The sequence below is a fragment of the Mustela erminea genome, chromosome 4 (genome assembly GCF_009829155.1).
Source record: "Mustela erminea isolate mMusErm1 chromosome 4, mMusErm1.Pri, whole genome shotgun sequence".
NCBI lineage: Eukaryota > Metazoa > Chordata > Mammalia > Carnivora > Mustelidae > Mustela > Mustela erminea.
The window spans coordinates 131,831,718-131,843,861 of NC_045617.1; the positions used below are offsets into that span (position 1 = coordinate 131,831,718).

Consider the following 12,144-nt stretch of genomic DNA (forward strand, 5'->3'; position numbering starts at 1 on the left):
GGAAGGGTGGACAGGTGGGCGTCTGATTGGTCTCTCCTCTGGAGGGACACCCACCCTTCATTTGTCCTTGCGCCATCGAGGCAGGGAAGGAACACATAGGGTCAACAAGAGAACCCCTGTTCATCATGGGTGGGAGCTCTTCAAAACCTATAGTCCTCGAGACCATGATCAAAAATTTCAAGAAGGGGTTATTAGAAGACTATGGAGTTAAGATGCAACCTGGCAAACTGAAAACCCTATGTGAGTTCAAATAGCCCACTTTTAGTGTCAGACAGCCTTCAGAAGGGACACTGGATGTCCCACATGTTCTTCAGGTATGGCGAGTTTTAACAGGAGAACCAGGAGACCCTGACCTGTTTCCGCACATTGACTCCTGGCTAGGAATTACCCAGACCCTCGCCCCTGGGTGCAATTTGCTTGTGATAGACAGGGACAGGCCAGGGTCTTAATCGCCTCTTCTAAGTGGCCCAAAAAGACTGACAGAAGCCCCAGGCATGGAACTTCCTGGAATGGCTGGCAGGTGGGCACTTGCTCTGCCCCCTCCTGCCCCGCTGCTCTGGCTCCAGCCTCCTTGCCTCTCACCTGCGCCTGCCTCCTTCCCTTTTCACTGCACATGTGGCAGCAGCGTGGGCCGCAGGTGGTCAGATGCGTGATGGCAGTGATGCAGCAGCCCCACTGAGCCTGCCAGCTCCGGACGCTGGGGGCTGGCCACTCGAGGTGGCTCGGGGCCATGCAGAAGGGTGAAGAGCTGGACAGCTTTGAGGGTGAGGCCTCAGACCCTTCCATGATCTGGGGCACCAGCAGGAGTACCAGCCCACCACCGAGCCAGTGAGCCAATGCTAGGCCTGGCCAGCCTGCGCTGTGACCCCGACTACCTGGGCCTCGAGCTAGCCTGCCTCAAGGTCGCCCAATGGATTTTGGCCCTGATCGAGTTCATCTGCATAAAGGCCATCATGGAGAGCTCCCTGTGTGAAGGCCTCTCCTTTTCTGAGTTTGTGAGTGTAACGCATTCGTGGTCACTGGAGTCTTGCTGATTCTGTTCAGCCTAAACCTCCACATGAGGAGTCCCCAGATCAGTTGGAACCTGACAGATTTGGTCAACACTGGGCTCAGCTCTTTCCCAGAGACATGGACAGTGGCCCCGAGATTCAGTGCCTGGACACATGAGCCCACCTGTGAGACCCTCCTTCCTCTCATCCTCGTGCCCATCCTTTCAACCAAGTTTTCTTTCCCTCGTCACGTCAGATTTTCCTGTGATTAAGCTGAATTTTTTCCTTTTCATTCTGGGAAAGGTTCGTTCTGGGAAAGGGTTTTCAGAGTGGCCCTGTTGGCGGATCTGTGAGATGGAGAGGCCCCAACCACCTAAAGGGGGGAGACCCAGAACCCCTTGGCCAGAGATCAATGTGCCAACCATAAAGAGAAGGGGCATCAGAAAAACAAATGTCCCAACTGGGGAAAGGCTCAGAAGCCCAGCTGCTACAAGGAAGAACCCTGAGAATGGGACCTCATAGGACTTGCAGAAATAGATTCGGGGTGGGGGGTGGGCTCTCTTCTCCTTGGCTCCCATGAGCCCATGATCAGAATGAAAATAGGGGGCCAATCAATGACTTTTTACGGTTGATACTAGGGCCAAGCACTCTGTCGTCACCTCCCCAGTGGCCCTTCTCAGCTAAAGAACTGTGACCATCCTTGCGGCTACCAGGACATGGGCAACACAACAGCCCATTTGCCAGGCTCATCAGTGTGAACTTGGGGGCCACAAGGTCCGACATGAACTCCTTTATCCCCCTGATTCCCCTCCTCCTCCTGGGCTGAGACCTGCTCTCCAAGCTTGGGGCTCAGATAACCTTTGAGCCCACCGGGCGCACCAGCCTCCGAGTGAACCCAGGGCAAGAGGAGTTGGGGTCTCTGGTACTAGCGATTACCATACCAAGGGAAGAAGAATAGAGGTTATCCTGGGCCCAGCCCCAGCTGGGGAGCCCGCCGGAGTTCAGGCTCACTTTCCCTTCAGTATGGGCTGAAGACATCCCACCTAGACTAGGCCAAAATTGGGAGCTACAGAAGAAAAGGTAGTGCTGGGAATACTCACCCAGACCACTGGGCCCTGGCAATGGCCAGTTGCATACCTGTCAAAGAAACAGGACCCCGTGGAAGCAGGATGGCCTGTGCCTCAGGGCCACAGTCCTACTCATTAAGGAGGCAGACCAGCTCACCCGGGGAGCAAGAACTGAACGTCAAGGACCCTCATGCAGTTACGTCCCTCACGAACACACAGGGGCACCGCTTTCTTTCCAGCTCTTGCCTAGCACAATACCAAGGGCTCCTCTGAAAATTTGCAGGTCGCCCTTGAAAGAGTAGACATTAAATCCAGCAGCCCTTCTTCCTATGGAAGAGGGAGAGCCAGACCATGACTGCTCCGAGGTAACTGATGAAGTCTACACGAGGCGTCCAGGCTTACCGGATCAAGCCATAAAGAATCCAGAGTTCACGCTGTTCAGCGATGGCAGCAAGAGGGTGTCTGGAAAGCAGGTTATGAAGTGACCAGAACCACTGAAGTCCTAGAGGCTGAGGCATTACCAGCTTGACGATCAGTACAATAGGATGACCCATACGCCTGAGTCCGAGCCCTCACCCTCGGTGAAGGCGAGCGGGTCAACATCCACATTGACTCTCCATATGCCTTTGCTACATCTACAAGGAAAGGGGCCTCCTTACCGCTGCAGGAAAAGCTATCAAAAACAAGGAAGAGATACTGAAACTCCTCAAAGCCATGTGGCTTCCAAGAGAAGAAGCAATTCTGTACAGTAAGGGACCCCAGTAAGGAGACGACCCCATAGTGTGGGGAAATCATCAGGCAGATGAGGCTGCCAAGACCGCAGCCAGTAAGGACATGGACAGGGCCCCTTCCCTCACCGTGGCCCTGACACCCCCCAGAAAAAGTCCCTCCGCCTCGGTACACTAGAAAGAAAAGAGAATGAGCCATGGCTGAAGGGGCCACCCTCAGTAAAAAGAAATGGTGGGTGATGCCAGATGGGCGTTTCTTCATCCCAACAGTAACAAGAGGGCATCCAGTCAAGAAATACCATCAACTCGCCCACCTGGGAAAAACCGCATCAGAGACCCTCCTGCAAAAGCAGGGCTACATCAGCAGCCGCCAGCACCCTGCGGAGCAACCAGTGAACAATACACTGCACGTGCTAAAAATAGCGCTCGGCCTGCACCCCGGCCCGCCAGGTGTCCAGAGGAGGGGAGGAACCTCTTTCGAAGATCTAGAGATAAACCTTGCAGATGTGCTGCCAAGCAAGAGGTTCAGGTATCTCCTAGCGGTAATGCGCATATACTCTGGGTGGGTTGAGGCCTTCCCAACCAGGATGGAACGAAGCCAGGAAGTAGCCAAAGTCCTTTTGTGGGAGGTCATGCCCCGGTTTGGCCCGCTATCAACGATCCACAGTAACTATGGGCCTGCATCGTAGCGGACGTTGTACGGGTCTTGACTAAGCCTCTCAGCATCACCTGGAGGCTCCACACCGCCTACCGGCCCCAAAGCTCAGGGAAAGTAGAGTGAGTGAATCCTACCCTTGAGGGAACCTTAGTAAAGTTTTGTGAGGAGACTAACCTCCCACGGCCAGATCTGCTACCCCCAGCCCTCCTGTGTGCCCGCTGCACACCCGGGATGCTAGGTTACTCCCTTTCCAAATTAGTGTGTGGACGGCCTCCCCCATGCCTGGGGAGCCTTCCAAGAAACTTATATCAGATTGGCAGTAAAGAGACAGAAAAACAACTTCAGGCCCTGGGGACCACCCTAAATAATGACAAAGGTACATCATTGAGAGGGCCCCAATCTCCTCAGGGTCCCAAGTGCACTCCTTCTAGGCAGTGGACTCAGTCTGGGTCAAACATTTTTTAAAAAGGGACCCCCTCAAACCACAGTGGACAGGGCCTCACACCGTTGTTCTAACCACTCTTACTGCCCTTGGTCTCTGGTGTCATCCCCGTGGGTCCACCACTCCAGAGTGAACAAAGCCCATCACCCGGATGAGAAGCCGCACCAGTGGAAAGTCCAGCCAAACCCTGTAGACTCACTTCACCTCTAACGGGACCCCACTGACTAATGGACCCCTGCTTGCCGTGGTCCGTAGTTCTCATCGGTGTAACATCCCTTATCCTGGGGGCAGACCCTACACTGTTGCCCTTCCTGACTGGATTTTCCCCCAGAGACTTGCCATTGTTCTTGTTTATTAAGTGATCCTGAGGTGTATTACTACAGTGATTGCCCAGAGGTTTTATCTGCTGTCGGGCTAGCCACAATGGCTCCCTGTAAGATTGTGGACCCAACTTTAACAGGCCCTCTGCTATCTATTCCTGAGCACATTTCACTATGGTTTTCCCGACCCCAGTCAGTCCTGGTCTTCTGCTACCTGGTGTGCTGTTCCTCCTCACTACCTTTAGCTTGCCAAACCCGGCGGGCCGGGGGAGGGCCAGACACCCCGCACAGTCGGTCAGGCACGCTTGTCAGTCTCTCACCTGAACTTTCAGTCCTCCCCAGGGGCGACGCTCCACTTCCATGGAGACCCCCCAGCTGCCTTCTTGTGAGCCTGCTGGTTGCGTCAGGAGCTACCCTCCGCGCCACTGGCCTCAGGATGCCACAGCTTCAGGACCAGGGGCTAGCTCAACAACTCACGGCAGGTTTCTCTGCCCTCACTCAGCCAGCCCTAGCTCGGCAGTACCAGCACAAGTCGCAGGCCTCGGTGGTCCCCCAGAACAGGTGCAGGCTTGACCTGCTCACGGCTGCACAAGAGGGACTCGGCCTCTTCTTACAGGAGAAATGTTGTTTCTATGCTGATGAGTTGGGGTGATCCAAAAAAAGCTCTAACCCAATTATAGGAACAAGGAAATCACCAGTGGAAAGCAGGCAACTGGGTGGTATTCCCTCTCACCCTTGTTCCCTTGGTTCGCCCCCCTCACCGGCCCCCACCATACGCTCCTCCTCACAGTACGATTTGGTCCTTGTACTCTTAGTGCTCTTACTGGGTTTATCGCTGCTCAAATTGCCAAAATCAGACTCCAGTTGCTCCTTATTCACTATTGCCCCCTAAAAATAAAGACGATGCCCTCTAAACTAGGTATTTAAAGAGGCATCAAAGAGGGGAATGATAGGGGAAATCTGTGTTCTAAGGTGGTTGACCGATCCAGCAGGGGAATCCCAGTCCCGGCCCCAGGGCCATTCTGGGTTTTCCCTCCTGCCCTGCCTGCCACAGAGAGCCACAGATATGGAAGTAAAAGTGAATAAGGGACCCCCTTTGTTTGTGCTTGGGGCTCTTGGGAAATTACTCTCCTCTGACCCCGTCACGTTAAATAAATCTCCTGTCCTCCAAGACCTCTGAGTGCTGCTTGTCTCCTTCATCGGGATCCAGTCCAGGTTCCATAACGGATTAAGCATCTGACTCTTGATTTTGGCTCAGGTCATGATCTTATGGTCATGAGATCAAGCCCCACACTGGGCTCCATGCTGAGCGTGGAGTCTGCTTAAGATTTTCTCTCCCTCTCCTTCTGCCCTTCAGGCCCAACACGTGCTTCCTCTCTCTCCCTAAAAAACAAAAATCAAATATGGTTTCAGAAGGGATTAATAATTCCTTCCCCACCACAGTTGCATTATACAGGAGTTGACTTCTGTATAACATTGTGTCAATTGCAAGGACTTTCTGTCTCACCTGTGTGCATTGGGAAGTGATAAAATCAGGAGGTTTGGAATAGAGAAAAATATAAAGTGAGTAGGAGATCAGGAAGAGAGATTTTTCCACTAAAACTTGGGAGAAAGGAAAGAAGATGAGGAAAATCTAATCTGAGACTTGGAAAATATTCTCCTGTCTTTGGGACAGAGGGAGCTGAGACATTAATTACAGCTGCTGAGAGCTCCTGATTGACCTTGCAGGGATGCTGGGCAAGTCAAGCTGTGTAACTCTGGGCAGTGGGAAGGGGCTGAAGAAGAAATACCTATGTGCACAAGGGCACACAAAGTCTCTCAAACACACAAGCTCTGTGTCTCTAAAATCACAGCAAGATTGAAACAATTCACGTCATAATATTAGTTACAAAAAAAGCAAAGAATCTACATGTTCATTATCTGTAATAAGGAAAAACAAGCCTTTCACTAAAACCAGGAGAAAGAAAAAGGCTTCTAGCTATTAGAACATAATAAGTAGAACTTAATCTTAGAAAACCATTCCCGAAGATTTATATATGTAAAATCTCATTGGCAGGTTGAAAATAGAACTGCGATATGATCCAGCAATTACCCTTCTGCGTATTTCTCCAAAAGAATTTTTTTTTTTAAGATTTTACTTATTTATTTGAGAGAAATCACAAGCAGGCAGAGAGGCAGGCAGAGAGAGAGGAGGAAGAAGGCTCCCTGCTGAGCAGAGAGCCCGATGTGGGGCTCGATCCCAGGTCTCCGAGTTCATGACCTGAGCCGAAGGCAGCGGCTTAACCCACTGAGCCACCCAGGAACCCCTCTCCAAAAGAATTTAAATCAGGATCCAGAAGAGATGCTTTCATTCCCATGTTCATTGCAGCATTATTCACAATAGCCAAGAGGTGGGACCAACCTAAATGTCCATTGACAAATGAATGGATAATGAAAATGTGGTCTGTGCATACAATGGAATATTATTCAACCTTCAAGAAGAAGGAACTTCTAACACAAGCTACATCATGGAGGAACCTTGAGGACATTGTTAAGTGAAATAAATCAGTTATAAAATGACAAATGCTGTATGATTCCTCCTATATGAGGTCCTTAGAGGAGTCAAGTTCATAAAGACAGAAAGTAGGATGGTGGTTTCTAGGAGCTGGGGGGTGAGAGAGAAAAAGGGGAGTTGCTGTCTGGTAAGTACAGACTTTCAGATTTGCAAGATGAAGAAGTTCTAGAGACCCACTATACATCATTTTGCCCAGAGTTAGCAGTACTACACTGTACACTGAAATATTGTTAAGAGGGGGAAATCTTAGGTGTTTTTGTCATAATAAAAAAAATCATTGGTAATTTAATTACTCCCTAGGTTGTTTTTATGCTTGATTTTTGGGCATATAAAGTGTTATTATAATGGCATTCACATGTTTCCTTGCAATTCCTCCCTTCCCACCTTATTTTGCCTTAACATTTCTCCAAATTAAGCCATACCTTGGGGCTTCCAGAAAACTAGCTCTCCTGGTTAGGGGTGGCCACCACAGGGATGTTAACTTCTTAGGGTAACTGTATGTGGTTATAATTTTCTTAAATTAAGATTTGGCTAGTAGTGCATCTGAGTCTACAATGTGAGCAATTTTCTGTAAGTGTTTTTACTGGAGAAAATGTGCAACTAAGTGGGAACTCTTTTAATTAATTACTTTCATGGTTGGTTGCCCCTTCATTGCTTGTGTTTACAACCAATTTTCAGAGGTAATTTTTGCAATCCAAAATGAGCACACAAGGTCAGGAGAATGACTCAAAAATATAAGCTTGCAAGGGCAGACTATCCATATCATTTCAATTATTTCAGGCCGTACAAAAAGATTTTTGAATAAAGTGACTTACTCATTTTTTAGAGCTTAGGCTTTAAAAAAAAATCAACCTTTTAGTTCTCCACAATAGAATAAAACAGACTTTTGGATATAAGGTGATATTTTGGCAGGTTTTGAATAAGCCAGTGACCAGGAACTTTCTGAATCTAAGGTTGTGACTCCAATTTCACAGTTTTTTTTTTCTCTTGAAAATGAGTCTTATCTATAGCAATGTTTCATATTTTTAAAAAATCTAATTTCTCAAGTTATTCTTTAGGTTATGAATTGTTATTAATGAGGTGCCTGGATAGCTCAGTCCATTAAGCATCTGACTCTTGATGTTGGCTCAGGTCATGATCTCAGGGTCATGGGATCGAGCCCTGCATCAGACTCTGCGCTGGGCATGGAACCTGCTTGGGATTCTCTCTCTCCCTCTTCTTCTGCTCCTCCCCACTGCTTGCACTGTCTGCCTCCCTCTATAAAAAAGAAAGAAAGAGAAAAAGAGAGAAAGAAAGAAGAAAGAAAGGGAGAAAGAAAGAAAAAAAAGAGAAAAGAATTATTAATAAGAAGCCCCTGTGGATGGCTAGGATAAGTGTCAGGGTTCTATTAAGGTCTTCATAGTTTACCACATCCAGACCCTCAGGGACAATCCATTCCCATCTCTTTTCTTTTTCAAACAAAGAAAAGGCGGCAAGTAGTCTGCTGTCTTACCTGACTGACAGAGGACTGGAACTCCACACTGGAAACCAAGAAACCTGGGAGGTTGCAGTATCTGGGTCTTGACCTCTGTGTTAGTCTGCTGGAGCTGCTGGAGCAAAGTACCACAGACTGGCTGGCTTAAAAAACAGAAAGTTATTTCCTGCAGTTCCGGAGGCTGGAAGTCCAAGACCAAAGTGCCACCCAATTTGGCTCCTGGTGAGAATTCTCTTTCTGGCTTGCAGAAGGCTCTTTTCTCGGTGTGTGCTCACTTAGTGGAGAAAGAGAGAGAGGAAAGAGAGAGACAGAGAATTCTTCTTCTTACAAGTGCACTAATCCCACCATGAAGGCCCAGTTTCACAACCTTATCTAACCTTAATTACCTCCCAAAGGCCACATCTCCAAAGATCCCCACTTAACAGTAGGGGCTAGGCCTTCAACATACAAATTTGGGGGCAACCCATTTCAGTGCATATCAACCTTTCTTAACTACCTTTCTTCTGGAGTAGAGTAGGAGCTCTGATTTTCTGGGGCATATTCAGGATTCTTCTCAGTATCTTGGTTTTAATATATGAAAAGTGATTCTTACCAGCAACTTCCTGTCAAAGTTTATTTAGGGTAACAATTGCCCATCATGGAACACCAAATCTACTCTGATACATTAGATGTAAAAGTTAAACTGACATATATGTTTAATGATCATTACCATTTGGGGGGAGAAATTATTACTATATACCTATTATTACCATTCAACAGTCTTTCTCGCTTGTGGGGCCCATTTCCTATAGTAGCATGAGATCTAGTCTAGGTGGCTTCAAGATTGGGTTCTGCCTCTGGCACTGGGACCCGCAAAGCTAAGCTGTGAATTCTCCCACCTTAAAAAAGTCCTTTCTGTCCATATTACTTGGGAAAGAGGGACGGATGTCTTCCCCCTGCCCTCTTGGTGTTGCTGTGACTTCTCAGAGCTGTGGGTTCATCTTTTCTACTGTAGACTCCACTTTCTTCACTGTTGGTCTCAGTCTGGACTCCACTGCAGTTGCATATATATGGGCATGTGTGTACCTGTGTACATGTGTGGTATAAAGGACACTGATTTAACAGGATCTATATTTTTAAGTGATAATTATCCAAAACCAAGCAGCTTAGGGAAAGAAAGAATGTACTGACTCGGGTAAGTAAATGGTAGAAAGAACGAGGTTCTCTTTTTCACTTCTTTCTTTTTACACATCATCATTTTCCTAAACCATTTTTCTCCTTAGGGTTAGAATCATGGGTACTGGTAGCATTGGGGAGACATCTTCCCAAATTTTCCCTCTGAGAGGAAAGGGCTTCTTTTAACTGGAAGGGTTCTGATGGGCCTGAGTTGGATCCTGGGCCAGCTGGAAGAGCCTAACTGGGGCCAAGAGCTTCCCTTGGACTTGTGTGGCCATGTGGGGTGGCACCATGAAGCCCAAGGGTGACCCATGTGCAATTTCCTCATGTAATACATGTAAAGCAACTTCCTCAAAGAAGAAAGGAGGGAAAAAGCATGGCCTTTGCCCTGAGAATCATGATCTGGGCAGCCACCTCATTTCTCAAACTGTCTCACAGGCTTCACACCCCTCTTGGTAGCTCTTTGGAGCTTATCTTTACAGCCTTCCACGGATATCTATACAGATGGATCAGATTTTGTTGGAGGACAACCTATGGTGGAAAGAATTGCAAACCACGTGGTGATGTGGCCTGTGGTAGGCAGTTGTCAGGACAAGCATGCCCAATGGTCAGCCTCCCACAGGGAAATTTGTTCTGATACACCCAGCTTCTGTGTGTAGGTCCCCAACCTCTGTACCGTGTGCTTCCTTCCTCTAAGCTTCATCTTGACTTTCCCTCTGCCATTGGGCTCTGTTATGCCCCAGGACACACCTTCCTCCTCTCACCAGTGCTTTCCCAGAGTCTTAATTAGTGAGTTCAGAAATAGCATCCTAGGGTCTCTGGGAAGATGGGCTGTTGTGGTCTTTGCCACTCCAAGTCCTCCAGAGCTGCTCAGGTGGTGGGTTTTGCTACCCCTGCTTCAAAATATCCTATGTTGGACTCTTCTAAGACGCTGTCCTGGCAGACTTCCCAGGGTTGTTCTTCTTTATGCCCTGCCCCCCAGTGTGAGTTGTAGAAGTGCATATTTATTTTCCTGATTGTCTAGCAGAAAGAGATTAATACATTCCTCACAGTTCTGTAATTGCAAGGCCTACTTACTCACAGTGAATGTGCACTTTGGATTTCAAATGGTTTCTCAGTGGGTCTGTTGGGGATAATAAACAGGCACATTACTTAGCCATTTTCAGTGGTTGCTTCCCTGGCTACTAAAAAGACCTTGCCAATACACTGAATTTTCTGCTTAGAGAGGCTGGATTAACTTCTTAGATAAGGATCATGCTTCTTAATCTCTGTCTGGGGAAAAGAGTTGTTTTTTTTCCCCTCTCCGATATGCAAGTGATTTTCCTTCAAGTATCCCCAGCAGGCTTGCAAATTTCTTTGAAGTTTGTGGTTTATCATAAAATTAATATAAATTTTGCAACCTACTCCATTTTATATGTTTATAAGTAATATTTTAAATTACTTCTTATTGAGCCAAATATATTTTCTGAAAAGATGTGTCATAGTCATCTTGTTACCCTGTTATTCTTGAGCTTTGAGTAATTCTTGGCAATCGCTTGAGAAGCCTGGTAATATGTCATTACAGTCTTACTACTCCCTCCCCTCCAATCTCTAATCTCCTGAAGCAACTTGGAGGAGCCCAAGCCTTTGTCAAACTGAATCTTTGGGGCACATAACCTCACCCAGATCTTAGGGGGTGATGAAGGGGAACAAACTTCATAGACAAGCCCAGGACAGCCCTTGGCATTTGCAACACCCATACTTTCTTTCAGTCACTTTGTAACTTGGGACTTCAGCTTCATGTACTCACTGGCCCTTATGAATCATTGATTCAGATATTTCTCAACTGAATGTAGCACCACCAACTCCTGGAGATCCTGGACTGGGTGTGTATGTGAGTCAAGGCATCCACACTCCTCTGGATCTGGTGGTTGCATTTTGCTGCCCAGTATCCATTCACTGGTCTCTGATAACCACACCCCAATATCACTCTGGGGAACCACCCCTAATCCACTCTCCTCTCATTTACTTTTGGTTGTTTTGGCTCCTTTGAGGTGCAGAACATATGACTCAGGTCTGGCCAATCAGCATGTCTCGGTTCCCTGGCTGGGGACCCAATATGACTCAATCAGAGTGAATAAAATGAAATCCTATTGGGCTTAAAGCTTGGAAGATATACAATCTAGATCTTCTGTAGACATCTTGTGATCAAGAAGAGAGAGACTGTCTGAAAATAAAGCCAAAACACAGAATAGATCATGGCCAGTAGACCATGTGATGAAGAAAAACTGAGTCCTGGCAACATCGTTTGGCATTTACACAAAGCTATGCTTGAAGCCAATACTACCCCTGAACTTTTCAGTTATCTTAGTTAATAAATTATATTTTTGGCTTAATCCTATTAGGGCTGGATTTGTCTTTTGTCTTTTAGAAATGAATGAATTCTAACTATATGTTCCGTGTAAGCAGGATCTTGCCTGCCTAATTTACCACTGTATCCATAAAACTGGGAACAATGGTTGACACCTAATAGGCACTCAAGAAGTATTTGCTGAATAAATGAGTGATTGATGAATTAGTACCAGGAATAAGAGCAAGTAGCCGATTCTGGAATAGGGAATTGGCTGGCTCAATGTTGAATGGAAGTCAGAAGGAACTCTCTATTCCAGGTTATAAAGTTGACAATATTAATTAAGCAGTAGTAAAAATCCTGGTCAAATTTTCACTGCTGTGTGTTGGCACTCACACCATGGACTACCAAAGGTAACATCATTGTAC

At 47.2% G+C, this 12,144-nt stretch overlaps 1 pseudogene; it reads left to right on the forward strand.

Moving 5' to 3' along the window:
* Window positions 1-730: 730 nt before the first annotated feature.
* LOC116589428 lies at window positions 731-9,023 on the forward strand (annotated as a pseudogene).
* Window positions 9,024-12,144: the final 3,121 nt, after the last annotated feature.